We start from the raw sequence: 13451 nt of genomic DNA on the forward strand, positions 1-13451 counted from the left end.
CTCCTTCCCCATGGCTTTTATCACATGAATGGATGGGACTGGATCAAAGATGCTGTGCTGTCCCAGAATCTGATGAACAATGGCCCCAGGCTGTGGCTTGGTCCCTGGGCACCTAAAAAATATCATTGGTCACTGCCATACTCCTCGGACCTGTCTTTGACCATGACAATATCCCTGTTACTTCGGGGGCATTTCAGAGAGCGGACATGTCCTCAAGTTACCTCGTTCTATCTCTATGCTTGCCTGCAGAGATCCTGCAGAACCTCCACATGCCCACACACATGTACCCACCTATTTGTGGGGTCATTAACACTGGTTGACAGCTGAGGGAAACTATTAGTCAGGGTTCTCTAGGGAAACAGAACCAACAGAAGATATCTGTAAATATGAGATTCTATAAAAGTGTCTCATACAACTGTGGGGATGCATGAGTCCAAATTGCGTAGGTCAGGTCGTGGGCTGACAACTCTGATGCAGGTCTTTGATGAACTTCCCAGGAGATAAAAGTTCTCTCATCTCTCTTAAAAATCTTAATTGATTGAATTAAATCCAATTGATTGGATTTTCTCATTGCGGAAGATACTCCCTTAGTTGATTGTGGATGTAATCAGCCACAGATGCAATCAATTGACATATTTAATAAACCAGCCTTCTGATTTATTAACCAGTCACAAAATGTCCTTGCAGTAATGGTTAGGCCAGTGCTTGCTTGACCAGACAACTGGGCACCATCACCTGGCCAAGTTGACACATGAACCTAACCATCACAGAAACCAAGGCCCAGATTGGGCAATCTAGGTGGTGATGGTACACAGAGAACCAAGAGAGGAGGTGGAGGGGCCAGAACAGATTCTCAGAGGAAGGGGATGGTTTTGATGGTGGTTAAGAGCACAGGGCTTAGAGTCAGACACAACTAAACTTGAATCCCTGCTCCACCATGTTCTAGTTGTATAATCTTGGGGAAGTGATTTTCCCTACCTATGAAGCTTGAGACCCTTGTCTGTAAAATGGAAATAATATTCCTTCTCACAAGGGATTTCTCTATGAATAAAATAAATATGTGTGTATGTATGTATGTATGTATGTTTGTATGTAAAGTGCTTAGCATAGAGCCTGGCAAACATCCATCCACCCATCCATCCATCCATCCATTAATTTATCCATCCAGTAGTATATCCACCCATCCATCCATCCATCCATTAATTTATCCATCCAGTAGTATATCCATCCATCCATCCATCCATCCATTAATTTATCATCCATTAATAAATCAATCCAACCATCCATCCATCCATCCATCCATTTGTCCATCCATCTAGCTATTGAACTCTCTATTGAGCTGTCCATTTACTCTATCCTTTGATTTGCCAATCTATTAATTTATTCATCCATCCACCATTCATTCTTTCATCTATTATTTATCTTCTCATCCAGCCATCCATTCATTAATGTATCCATCTGTACATTGGAAACATCCATTGAATCATCCATCCATCCATCCATCCATCCATCCATCCATCTACAGTTAGCCATCCATTTATCTACTCATTTATCCATCCAACTTACTCAAATATCCTTCCATTCATCTATTTCTCCACCTACTTATTCATTCATGTATTCATTTATCTCTTCAGCAAATATATATTGAGTTCCTTCTATACATCAGACACTAGCTCCTGAGCATACAACACAACGAAGACAGGCAAAGTCCCTATCTTAATGAAGGAGACAGATATTAATAAAACAAAAGACATATGAACAAGATACTTCCAGACACTGGTGATTGCTGCAAAAAAGATAAATCAGGGTGATGTTCTAGAAAATGATGGTGCAGGGAAGCAGCCTTCTCAAACAGGTAGTCAATGTGGAGTGGACTTTCCAGGAGACCCCTCAATGACAAAAGGAAACAGTCATCCCAAGAGTTACCATTATGGGCAGAGGGAACAGCAGGGGTGAAACCTCAGGGGTGGAAACAAGCTTGCAAGCTGGAGTAACAGAAATAAAGCAATTGCTGGAATTTAGCAAATGAGGTTCTGTTTTTCCTTTTATTTTTGACATTCACTATCTTTTATTGTCATGCTGTTATTTAGGGTGTTTTAGAGTTCTATATACTTTTTTCTTAAACTTTTTGATTTGCAATAACTTCTAACATATAGATATATTGCAAAAGGAATATGAAACTCAGAGAACTCCAATATGTAATGCCCCCCAATATTCATACTCACCAATTTTAACATTTTGCCACATTTAAAAAATTTTGAATCTGCAGATTTTATTGAGATATATTCACATATCATAAACTCCATCCAAAGAATACAATTAATGTCTCACATAATATCATCGCTCAGTTGTGCAATCATCGTCACACTCCATTTTGGATCATTTTCATTGCTCCAAGAAGAAAAATATCAGATAGACACACAAAAGAAAACCCAAAACACCCCATATCCCTTATCTCCTCCCCTATTATTGACCCCTAGTATTGGTGTTGTCCCTTTCTTTTCTTTTCTTCTTTCTTTCTCTTTCTTTCCTTCTCTGTCCCTCCCTCCCTCCCTCTCCCTTCCTTCCTTTCTTTCTCTTTCTTTACTTCTCTCTCTCTTTCTTTCTCCCTCCCTCCCTCTCTCTCCCTTTCTTCCTTCCTTCCTTCCTTTCTTTTTCTTCCTTCCTTCCTTCCCTCCCTCCTGCCTTTCTTCCTTCCTTCCTTTCCCTTTCTTTCCTTCTCTCTCTCTTTCTCCCTCCCTCCCTCTCTCTCCCTTCCTTCTTTTGTTCCTTTTTCTTCCTTCCTTCCTTTCTTTTTCTTTCTTTCTTTCATTCTTTCTTTCTTTCATTCCTTCTCTCTCCCTTTCTTTCTCCCTCCCTCCCTCTCTCTCTTTCCCATCCTTCCTTCCTCCCTCCCTCCTTTCCTTCCTTCCTTCCCTCCTTCTATCTATCTATCTGTCTATCTACCTACCTACCTATCCATCCATCCATCCATCCATCCATCCATCCATCCATCCATTTATCTATCTATCTCTCTGTCTATGTACTTACCCATCAATTTTCTAAACATTTGAGAGTAGATTGCACACATCATGCTCCTTAAACACATAACACTTCCATGTAAGTAAGGGGATCTTAACCTGGGCCCTGGATGGGTTTCAGTGTCTGTGAACCCCTTGCCACAGGCTGCCAAAGAGGGGTGTCAGAACCTGTGATCTAGGAGAAGTGAGCCCATCTGGTTCACTGGAGAGATGGGGAAACTGACAGGGGAGGGGCTGCTGATATTCTCTGAGTGACATACGCGATTGAATCTAATGCCGCCCCACCCCTTCAGATAGACAAGAATACCTTCATTTTATAGACATGGCTCAGAGAGGGCCAGCAACTTGCCCAAGGCCACACAGCCTGGAATTGAACTTAGCTCTATCCCCAAAGCTCTTGCCCTGCAGCGATGTAGCAGTAGGTTTGAGCCTGGACCCCAGATGCCCTGCTTCCTGGTTCTGACTTTCTCGATCTAGAAATCAGAGGTTCTTCACCTGTGGCCCCAGGTTGCATTGAAGCAGCAGGGTGAGGGGCAGGGAGTGAGAGGGAATTTCTGCTAACTTGCAATATCATCTGCAAAGTGTTGTGTGTCTTGGTAGTTTTTGCGTGGAGAGGAGCAGTGCTTCCATGAGATTTCCTATGAGGAGTGTGACCCCCTGAAAGTTAAGAATCTCAGTTCAAAACCTTCCAGGAATGGGGAGGGGGGAGATAGAAGAACATTTGCCTCTGCCCTCCCCCCATGCCCCTTCCTCTTCTGTAGGCTTATGTAGTCATGGCATGAAATTATCTGCAAAATTGCTGCCTGTCTCCAAACATGCAGCCCTGTCTTACCCCCAGCATTGGTGCACTGGCCAACCCCTCCTTAAAGCCTCCTCTTGGGATACAGGCAGCTGGCGGACAGGAGGCCTGGGTACTTATGCAGCCTGGACTTCTAACTATCCTTGTGTGACCGTGGGTAGGTCCTGCTCTCTACCAGAGAGGATTCTTGGTGGTCAAGGAGAAAAAAAAATCAGCTCCAACTGGCTGAAATGACAAAAGGATGACCAGCACATGTCCTGTTGAATTAAGATTAGGCTTCAGGCATGGCTGGATCCAGGCTTCAATGCTGTTACCAGGGTCAGGCACCATCCACTTCTCTGCACATTGTGAGGGAAGGTGGCCACCAGCAGCTCTAGGCTTATGTCCGTCCGAGTTGAAGAGTGAACTCAAAAGCTCCAATGTCACTCTCATGGACTGGCTCAGATCACGGCTCTGAACCAATCACACAAGTAGGGATTGGCCAGTCCTCTTCATGAGCTTCCTCTCTGGAGAGAGGAGACCCTCATGCTGAGAACAGTGGATTGAAGGTGGAGAAGAAGGGGTGACACATATCTAGCCAAGGGGGCAAGCATAGGTTGAAAACCATGAGCCGGCATCCTCCTGAAAGGGATGTCATTTTTGAATTTGGACAAAGTTGCCTTAGAAAGCAGCACTGGCCCTGGGAGGAGCCCCCCAAATCAGGGACTGTTACCAGGAAAAGGGGAGAATAATGCCAAGAGGGCAAGTTGCAAATGCCCAATGTACTGTCCTTCTCTAGGGAAATGTCTTATTGGTCTGTTCCCTAAACATTCATGACCACCCAAGGATAAAGGTCAAACACCCTAGAATAACACTCAAGGTCTGCTCTGGGTTGAAGATAATCCAGGGTAGGTCTCTACTGCTGGTTATGGGGATTTGCTCCAGCTTGGGCTTTGCCAATATCACTATAGATAGCTCGTCTGTGTATACAGAAACCATGCTGAGTAAGTCTGTGCCTAGCAGGAAACTGGAAGGCACAGGGAAAATTCTGGAGGCCAGACAGAGGATCCCCCCAAAAATCCAGAAGGGCTGGAACATCTACAAATGGAACCAGCAGTTGAATGTCTTGAGTGCAAACAAACTAGACCACAAGGGGCTGTTAGGAACCTAATGTAGCAGCAGCTCAGTCACACCCAGGAAGTCAGACCAAGCCCCAAATGATACTTTGTAGCTGTGAGACCTTGTAAACATCACATACCGCCTCCAGTCTGTCTCAATGTCATTGTCAGTAACGTTGGGATGTCATGGTAAATGTTAAAAAAGATTCAACACCACCAGTCATGCATTTTGCCAAATCCTCAAATTATTTACTTTTTTTTAATTAGAGAAGTTTGTTTACAGAAAAATCATGCATAAAACACAGAGTTCCCATATACCTTATATCATGTTTAAAAACATGATTGCGTTTGTAAGGGTTCTTTATATTTCTGGATATCACTCTTTTACCACATTTTTGCTTTGCAAATACTCCTTCTTGGTCCGTGGTTTATCTTTTCAGCCTCTTAATAGTGTCTTGCAAAGGGCAAAAGTTCTTAATTCTGATAAAGTCCAATTTATCAAGTTGGTCATTTGTGGCTCATGTTGTGTGTATATGCGTGTGTCCCATCCAAGAAATCTTCACCTAGCCCAAAGTCACAAAGACTTTCTCCTCTATTGTCTTCAAGAAGTATTTTTTGTTTTAGAATTAACATTTAAGTCTCTGATGCATTTTGTGTTAATTTTTAATGCAATTTTATTGAGATATATTTACACAGCATACAGACCATCTGAAGTATGCAATCACTGGTTCACAGAATCATCACATGGTTATGCACACAGCTCCATGATCAAATACAGAACATTTTCATTAGTCCAGCAAAGAAATAAAAATAAAAAAGAAAACCCTATCCTCCCATACTCCTTGTCCCCTTATATTATTGGCCTACAGTGTTGGTATAGTCCCTTTGTTACTGTTGATGAAAGAATATTAAGATATTACTTTTAACTATAAGTCCCATGTATTTTTTTAATTTTTATGCTAGTAACACATGTGTGCTGGTTTGTATATATTACGTCCCCCAGAAAAAGCCATATTCTTTAATGCAATTTTGTGTGGGCAGATGTATTGGTGTTGATTACATTGTAATTCTTTGATTGAATGTTTCCATGGAGATGTGACCCACCCAACTGTAGGTGATAACTCCTATTGGATAATTTCCCATGGACATGTGGCCCTTGCCATTAAACGTGGGCCTTGATTACTTTACTGGGGCACTATATAAGTTCAGACAGAAGGAGCAAGCTAGCTGTAGCTGAGAGAAACATTTTGAAGATGGCCATTGAATCTGACACTGATATTTTGCAGAGTGCCATTTTGAAATGCAACCTGGGAGCAAGCAGATGCCAGCCATGTGCCTTCCCAGCTAACAGAGGTTTTCTGGATGCCATTGGCCATCCTTCAGTGAAGGTACCCTATTGTACCCTTGGACATGTTATAGCCTTAAGACTGTAGCTGTGTAACCAAGTAAACCCCCTTTATAAAAACCAATCCATTTCTGTTGTTTTGCATTCTGGCAGCATTAGCAAACTAGAACACCACCCATTCAAGATGGGTCTTGATTAGTTTTCTGGGGTCCTTAAGAGAGCTTAGGGAGAGAGCACGCTCAGAGCTGACACAGATCCAGACACTTGGAGATACACACAGAGAGAGGTTTGGTGATGCTAAGCTAAGAGATGAAGCACCGAGTTTTCCCCAGAGAAGCTAAGTCAGAATCCACAGATGCTTAAAGAAAAAGCCACTGGAATCAGAAGCTGAAAGCAATGCAACCTGGGAGCAAAGGACCAGCAGACACCAGCCATGTGCTTTCCCAGCTGACAGAGGCACTCTGGACACCATAGGCCTTTCTTCAATGAAGGTATCCTCTTGTTGATGCCTTAGTTTGGACACTTTTATAGCCTTAGAACTGTAAATTTGTAATGTCATAAATCCCCTTTATAAAAGCCAGCCCATATCTGGTATTTTACATAATGGGAGCTTTAAAAATTACCAGTGTTTGGGTATTTACCTTCATATTGGTCCAGAGTATAGCAGGGACATTTTTTTTACAGAGCTCTGCCAGGTGTTCTACCAGGCAGCACAGGTTGAGAATCACTGAGCTACACTGAACAACATTTTTGTTGCTACTGTCTTAAGGCCATAAAGTATCCAAAGCAATGCATCAACAGTTGGGTACCTTCACTGGAGGATGGCCAGTGGTGTCCAGAAAACCTCTGTTAGCTGGGAAGGCACGTGGCTGGCATCTGATCCAGAGTTCTGGTTTCAAGATGGCTTTCTCCCAGGACGTTCCTCTCTAGGCTGCATTTCCTCAAAAATGTCACTCTTAGTTGCTCTTGGGATGTTTGTCCTCTCTTAGCTTCTCCAGAGCAAGAGTCTGCTTTAAACAGCCATCTTCAAACTGTCTCTTATCTGCAGATACTCTCAGCTTCTGTGCATTCTTCAAAGTGTCCCTCTTGGCTGTAGCAAGCTCAATCCTTTTGTCTGAGCTTATATAGGGCTCTAGTAAACTAATCAAGGCCCACACTGAATGGGCAGGGCCACATCTCTATGGAAATTATCCAATAGGAGTTATCACCCACAGTTGGGTGGGGCACATCACCATGGAAACAACCTAATCCAAATGTTCCAACTGAATCCACACTAATATGTCTGCCCCCACTAGATTACATCAAAGAACTTGGCTTTCTCTGGGGGACATAATATATACAAACTGGTACAGGTGGTGTGCCAGTTTGAATATATTATGTCTCCCAAAACAGCATTATCTTTGATGCAGTCTTGTGTGGGCAGGAAACTTATTGGTGCTGATTGGGTTGGAGACTTTTGATTGGTTGTTTCTGTGGAGATGTGATCACTCAACTGTGGGTGAGATCTTTCATTGGATAATTTCCATGGAGGTGTGGCCCTGCCCATTCAGTGTGGGCCTTGATTAGTTTACTGGAGCACTATATAGGCTCAGACAGAAGGAGTGAGCTTGTGACAGCCAAGAGGGACACTTTGAAGAATGCACAGGAGCTGAGAGAGGAGCTGCATTTTGGAGATGGCCGTTGAAGGCAGACTTTTGCTCTGGAGAAGCTAAGAGAGGACAAATGCCCCAAGAGCAACTAAGACTGCCATTTTTGAGGAGATGCAGCCTAGAGAGGAACATCCTGGGAGAAAGCCATTTTGAAACCAGAACTTGGAGCAGATGCCAGCCACGTGCCTTCCCAGCTAACAGAGGTTTTCCGGAGCATTGTCCATCATCCAATGAAGGTACCCGATTGTTGATGCCTTACCTTGGACACTTTATGGCCTTAAGACTGTAACTGTGTAACCAAATAAACCTCCTTTTATAAAAGCCAATCCATTTCTGGTGTTTTGCATTCCAGCAGCATTAGCAAACCGAAACAGGTGGAGTCATACCTCCATGGAAATAATCTAATCAAAAGGTCCCACCCACATTTGGGGGGCCGCATCTCCATAGAAACAACCTGATCAAAAGATCCCACCCATAATAAGTCTGCACCCACATGACTGGATTAAAAAAACGTGGCTTTTGTGGGGGACATAATAGATCCAAACCAGCACAGGAGATTTCAATATTCAGGTAAGGTTAGGGGGCCCTATACCACATGCTGTCATCCCCCAGCCTCTGAATCTTATATCTGTTCTATTTGTGATGAAGGGAGATTAAGAAGGTGCTATGAACATCGCAGTGAGACTTTTCCCTGGAAGAAATTAGAAGGACAAAAAGAGAAATAAAAAAGTATTAACCTTCTTGCTAGGTGATTCAATATTCTCTCATTTAATTTGACAAATATTTATGGAGCATCTATTTTGTGTCAGACCATGTGCTTGGGACACATCAGTGACCAAGAGAGTTAAAGATCTCTGTTTTCTTGGAGCTTCTGTTCTAGCCAGGGGAGCTGGATGATGGACTTATTGAAGAAATACAGCTGAATCTCCGTATTGGTGGTAGTCATCTTCTATAAAATCACCATCAGCACTGAATGAGGGGGCGCTGAACCATTGCTCCCAGTGGAAATACAACATTTCCATCAACTGATCAATACATAACCTTATTTTATGTGTGTTTCTGTTTAAAAGCATCTTATTTACAATATATTATTGACGCATTAACATTAAACTCATGGCCAGCAGCGCCTGAACTCATGTGTGAATGAAACGTCTCCAACACACCTACTTCCTCCGTGATGTCACATTCTTCTTGCCTCACAAACACAAGACAGCACTCTGCCCCATGCCAGGGTCCACCATGGACTGCGAAATCGTCCAGAGGAAGTGCGCAAACGTGGAAAGCATGGGAATAAATCTACCATGAAAAGGCCACTAGAGAGCGAGAGCTAAAAGGGGAAGGGAGAGCAATGCCTTGTTCAACCTCAGCTGGGAACGTGTATCTTGGGTGACTCAAATTTTCCACCCCCCTGCCCTTGTCTGTGCCTGCCCACGAAAGCCCTGTGAGGATTGGTTTTGGGGTGATGAGTAAATTTCAGTGTGTAGGCAAATCTGCAAATACAGGGTCCATGAATAATGAAGATGGACTGTACATAAATTATGATGTGAGAAGCACAGTGGAAAAAAAGAGAAACTAGAGCAGAGCTAGAAGAGTCAAGGATATGGGTGGGGGGTGGCAGGAATAAATAGAGGGGTTGGGGTAGGTCTCATTGAGAAGGCATAACTGAAGCAAAGGCTGGGAGGAGGTGAAGGGGTGAACCAGGTAGATATCTAGGGGGAGACAGTTCCAGGCAGAGGGAACAGCCAGTGCAAAGTGTCGAGGCAGTTGGATGCCTGGTGTACGCAAGGAACAGCAAGGAACAGAGTGAACGAAGAGTAGAGAGTAAGAGATAGGGCTTTGCCTTTCAACGTCTCCTCATCTGTAACTTCCAAGCCCATGATACACCTGGGTTTTATTTTATTTAATGGCAATGTGGGCTGGTCAGTTTTAAAATGAAATTCTGATAAGCCGTCCTCGAGTCCTTCATTATGAGCATGCATGAGTTCACACGGTGGGATAGCTGGCTTTGTGGTGACTCCACAGTGGTTGTTCTGGTCTCTGGCCATCTTTACATAGCCCTCCATGTCACAACTTTCACCCCAGCTGTCCTTGATGAGCCAGTATTTATTGTTATCTGAATCTGTTCCTTCAGAGCCATAGCCAACCACCAGGATCCCGTGATCCAGTTCTCAGCTGCTGCAGTCTGGCTCATAATAAATCCCTGATTCATAGAACTGGAAGGAATCATGGTTTGCATCAATAACAACCAAGATGGGACCTACAGTTGTCACTGCCACCATAAGGGCCTTCTCCAGTGGAGTGACCTCCACGAAGCCAGTGTCGTTGGCAGCAGAATACTCAGGCTTGTAGCTACAGGTCATGTCCTTTCCAACATATGGATAGGATTCCTCTGAATTGAGACCTTTGTTGTCCTGGACATACTGGAAGGCATTGTCCATTAGGCCGCCATTGCAGCTGCTATTGCCCTCAGCCTGTGAACAGTCCACCAGCTTCTGCTCACTGAGTGAAACAAGTATGCCAGTTTTCTGGAACATCTGTCCTTCCAGGGAACTGGTTGCACTGAAAGCCCAACAAGAACAACAGTGATCCTGATCCTTCACGGGAGTCACGTAGCCTTTATCCCTCCAATCTACAGATGTGGGGACTTCAGAGGGAGATTCAGAGCACATTTTCTCCTTCTTGGGTTCCTGGTTTTGAAAGCTATTCATCACCTGCCTGAATTCGTCATTGGTCTTGTCACCAAAGGCATTCATTCCCAACCTGAAGCTGTGTTGCCCCAGGCTGTATTCCAGATTGTGCATTTCGATCATTTTCATATTCTTCTCCCACACTGCTCTCCTCCAATCCTCTTCATTCCCGCCATATAGTCTCTGGTGCTTCAACTTCCACTCGGCCCAATGTACTTCTAAAGTTGACTCAAATATTGGAGCAGCTGAGGCTATTCCCAAGCAAAAGGCAGTCAGAAAGAGTGAAAGATTCTGGCGCAGGTGCATTCCACACACATACAGACAAGGCATCTCTAGGATCCGTAGTCTCCCCATTTTTCTACTCATCCATCCATACATTGGATAAAGGGAGTGTGATTCACAAGGTTTTCACAATCACGCTGTTACCTCTTGTCGGCTACATTTTTATACAATCATCTTCAAGATTCAAGGCTACTGGGTTGGAGTTTGATAGTTTCAGGTATTTACTTCTAGCTATTCCAATTCATTAAAACAAAAAAGGGTTATGTGTGTTGTGCTTAAGAGTGCCCACCAGAGTGACCTCTTGGCTCCTTTTGGAAGCTCTCAGCCACTGAAACTTTATTTGGTTTCATTTCACATCCCTCTTTTGGTCAAGAAGATGTTCTCAATCCCATGATTCTGGGTCCAGGTTCATCCCCAGGAGTCATATCCTGTGTTGCCAGGGAGATTTACACCCCTGGGAGTTGGGTCCCACTTTGGGGGGGCAGGGATGAGGGCAGTAAAGAACACACAGAGATGGGTCTGGGTTCCTTCCCCCTTGGATCTGGGAATTCTGGGACTCTGGTGCAAGGGAGCCCATGTGACTTCTGAAGTTAATTCATTCAAGATGGTGCAGCTTCTTTCTGGTTCTCTTGGCACACTCACTCTTAGAACCCAGCCACCAGACTGCCGGGAAGCACAAGCCACACTGTGGAGAAGTCCATGTGGAGAAGAACCTACAGCCAGCACCAGCTTGCAAATCATGAATGAAGGGTCCCCATTGGGAGTGGATTCTCCAGCCCTAAGCAAGCCACTGACATCATGAGGAGGAGTGACAAGCTGTCCCTTGTAAGCCCTGTCAAAATAATGGATTTGTGAGCCAAAGAAATGACTGTTGTTTTAAAGTTGCCACAGTTAGGGTGGCTTGTTATGCAGCAATAGATAACCAGCACAAAATCCTACACAATCCCACCTCCCAACCCCTTATCAAAACAGTACACCTCCCCCCACCCCAAAACCAATCTGAATTCACCTTCAATTCAAGCCTCAACCTCAGTTTCCACTCCACCAGGAAGCCTCCCCTGACCTCTTTATTCAGGAAACATGTACGGATGCTCGTGGTTTTATGGGGGAAGCTGTCAGCAGGCACTGAGTTAAGACATGGGGCAACTAGAAGCGAAGCATGTGGGTGCCATAAAGTCCTGCAACCTCATTATGGGATATATACTTGCAAGATAGGAGAGCAGGCACACGAATTGACATTTTCACCTTGGTGTTTATGGTGGCAGTATTCACGATTTGCAATGGGTGGAGGTGGCCTGAGGGTGCATCGACTGATGAACAGAATGGTGAACTGTGGTGTATGCACACAATGGAATGCTGAGCAGCTGCAAGAAGGAATGAAGCTGTGAGACATGCAACTAGGTGAATGGATACTGAGGACAGCATTTTGAGTGAAGTATGCCAGAAATGAAAAGACAAACATTATAGTGTGTCACTAATATGGGCTAACTATACTGTGTAAACTCTGAAAATTGAATCTTAGAGCACAACTTATTAAGGGGAAAGCTTATTGTACTGGTCCCTAGAATGTAAGCTCTTACAGCAGCGACATCTATTTCTGAGTTGCAATGGTTATCTCCAAATCCTGAAATGCTGAGCTCTTTGTGTATAACCTGTTTGGTCTCTGGAACTTTGGGTATCCATGTGACATATGAAACTCACAGCTAGAGCTCAGCAGCTATGAATGTCAGTATTACCCCATACAGCAACTGTTAAGCTGAAAAAGAGTCCAGACTTCAATTATAGATAGCAATGAAATGGATCTGGTTAGAACTAAGGCAAATCAGGCCAAAGGATAAAGGACAATATTGACTATGTTTTAAAACTTCAACTTCTGTGTGAGATCAAGGGAAGAGATGTTTATTTGGTGCAGGATATATATCTTCTACAGCATACTAAATAATTTAACTTGAACAGTTTATTCAAACACCCATAATTAAATGGAACCTTAAATAGGAAGGGAGACCTGGTAGGTTTGTATGAAATCCTGATACATCCCATAGTAATTTTGGCAGAGAATAAAAATATATTTGCAGGGACCCCCTGAGGAACTGGGGAAAAATGCAGAAATGTAGGATTTTCTCATTTGGGTTACTACTGATATTCTCACAAACTTTGAGGACTAACAATTTAGTAGGATGAGACTTTGATCCTGGGGTTTGCCCTTATGAAGCTTGTTACTGCAAAGGAGAGGCTAAGCCTACTTAGAACTGTGCCTAAAATTCATCCCCAGAGAACCTCCTTGTTGCTCAGATGTGGCCTCTCTCTCTAAGCCAATACTGCAGATGAACTTAGTGCTCTCCCCCGACATGGGACATGACCCCTAGAGGTGTAAATCACCTTGGCAATGTGGGACATAACTCTTGGGGATGAGCTTGACCCTGGCATTGAGGATTGAGAAAACCTTCTTGGACAAAAAGGGGGAAGAGAAATGAAACAAAGTTTCAGTGGCTGAGAGATTTCAAATGGAGTCAAGAGGTCACCCTGGAGGGCATTCTTATGCACTATATAGATATCCCTTTTTAGTTTTTAG

General features: G+C 43.7%; 1 pseudogene; it reads right to left on the reverse strand.

Moving 5' to 3' along the window:
- Window positions 1-9106: 9106 nt before the first annotated feature.
- On the reverse strand, window positions 9107-10882 carry LOC119525303 (annotated as a pseudogene).
- Between the last annotated feature and the right edge of the window lie 2569 nt (window positions 10883-13451).

This window comes from Choloepus didactylus (genome assembly GCF_015220235.1).
Source record: "Choloepus didactylus isolate mChoDid1 chromosome 25 unlocalized genomic scaffold, mChoDid1.pri SUPER_25_unloc1, whole genome shotgun sequence".
Classification (NCBI taxonomy): domain Eukaryota; kingdom Metazoa; phylum Chordata; class Mammalia; order Pilosa; family Megalonychidae; genus Choloepus; species Choloepus didactylus.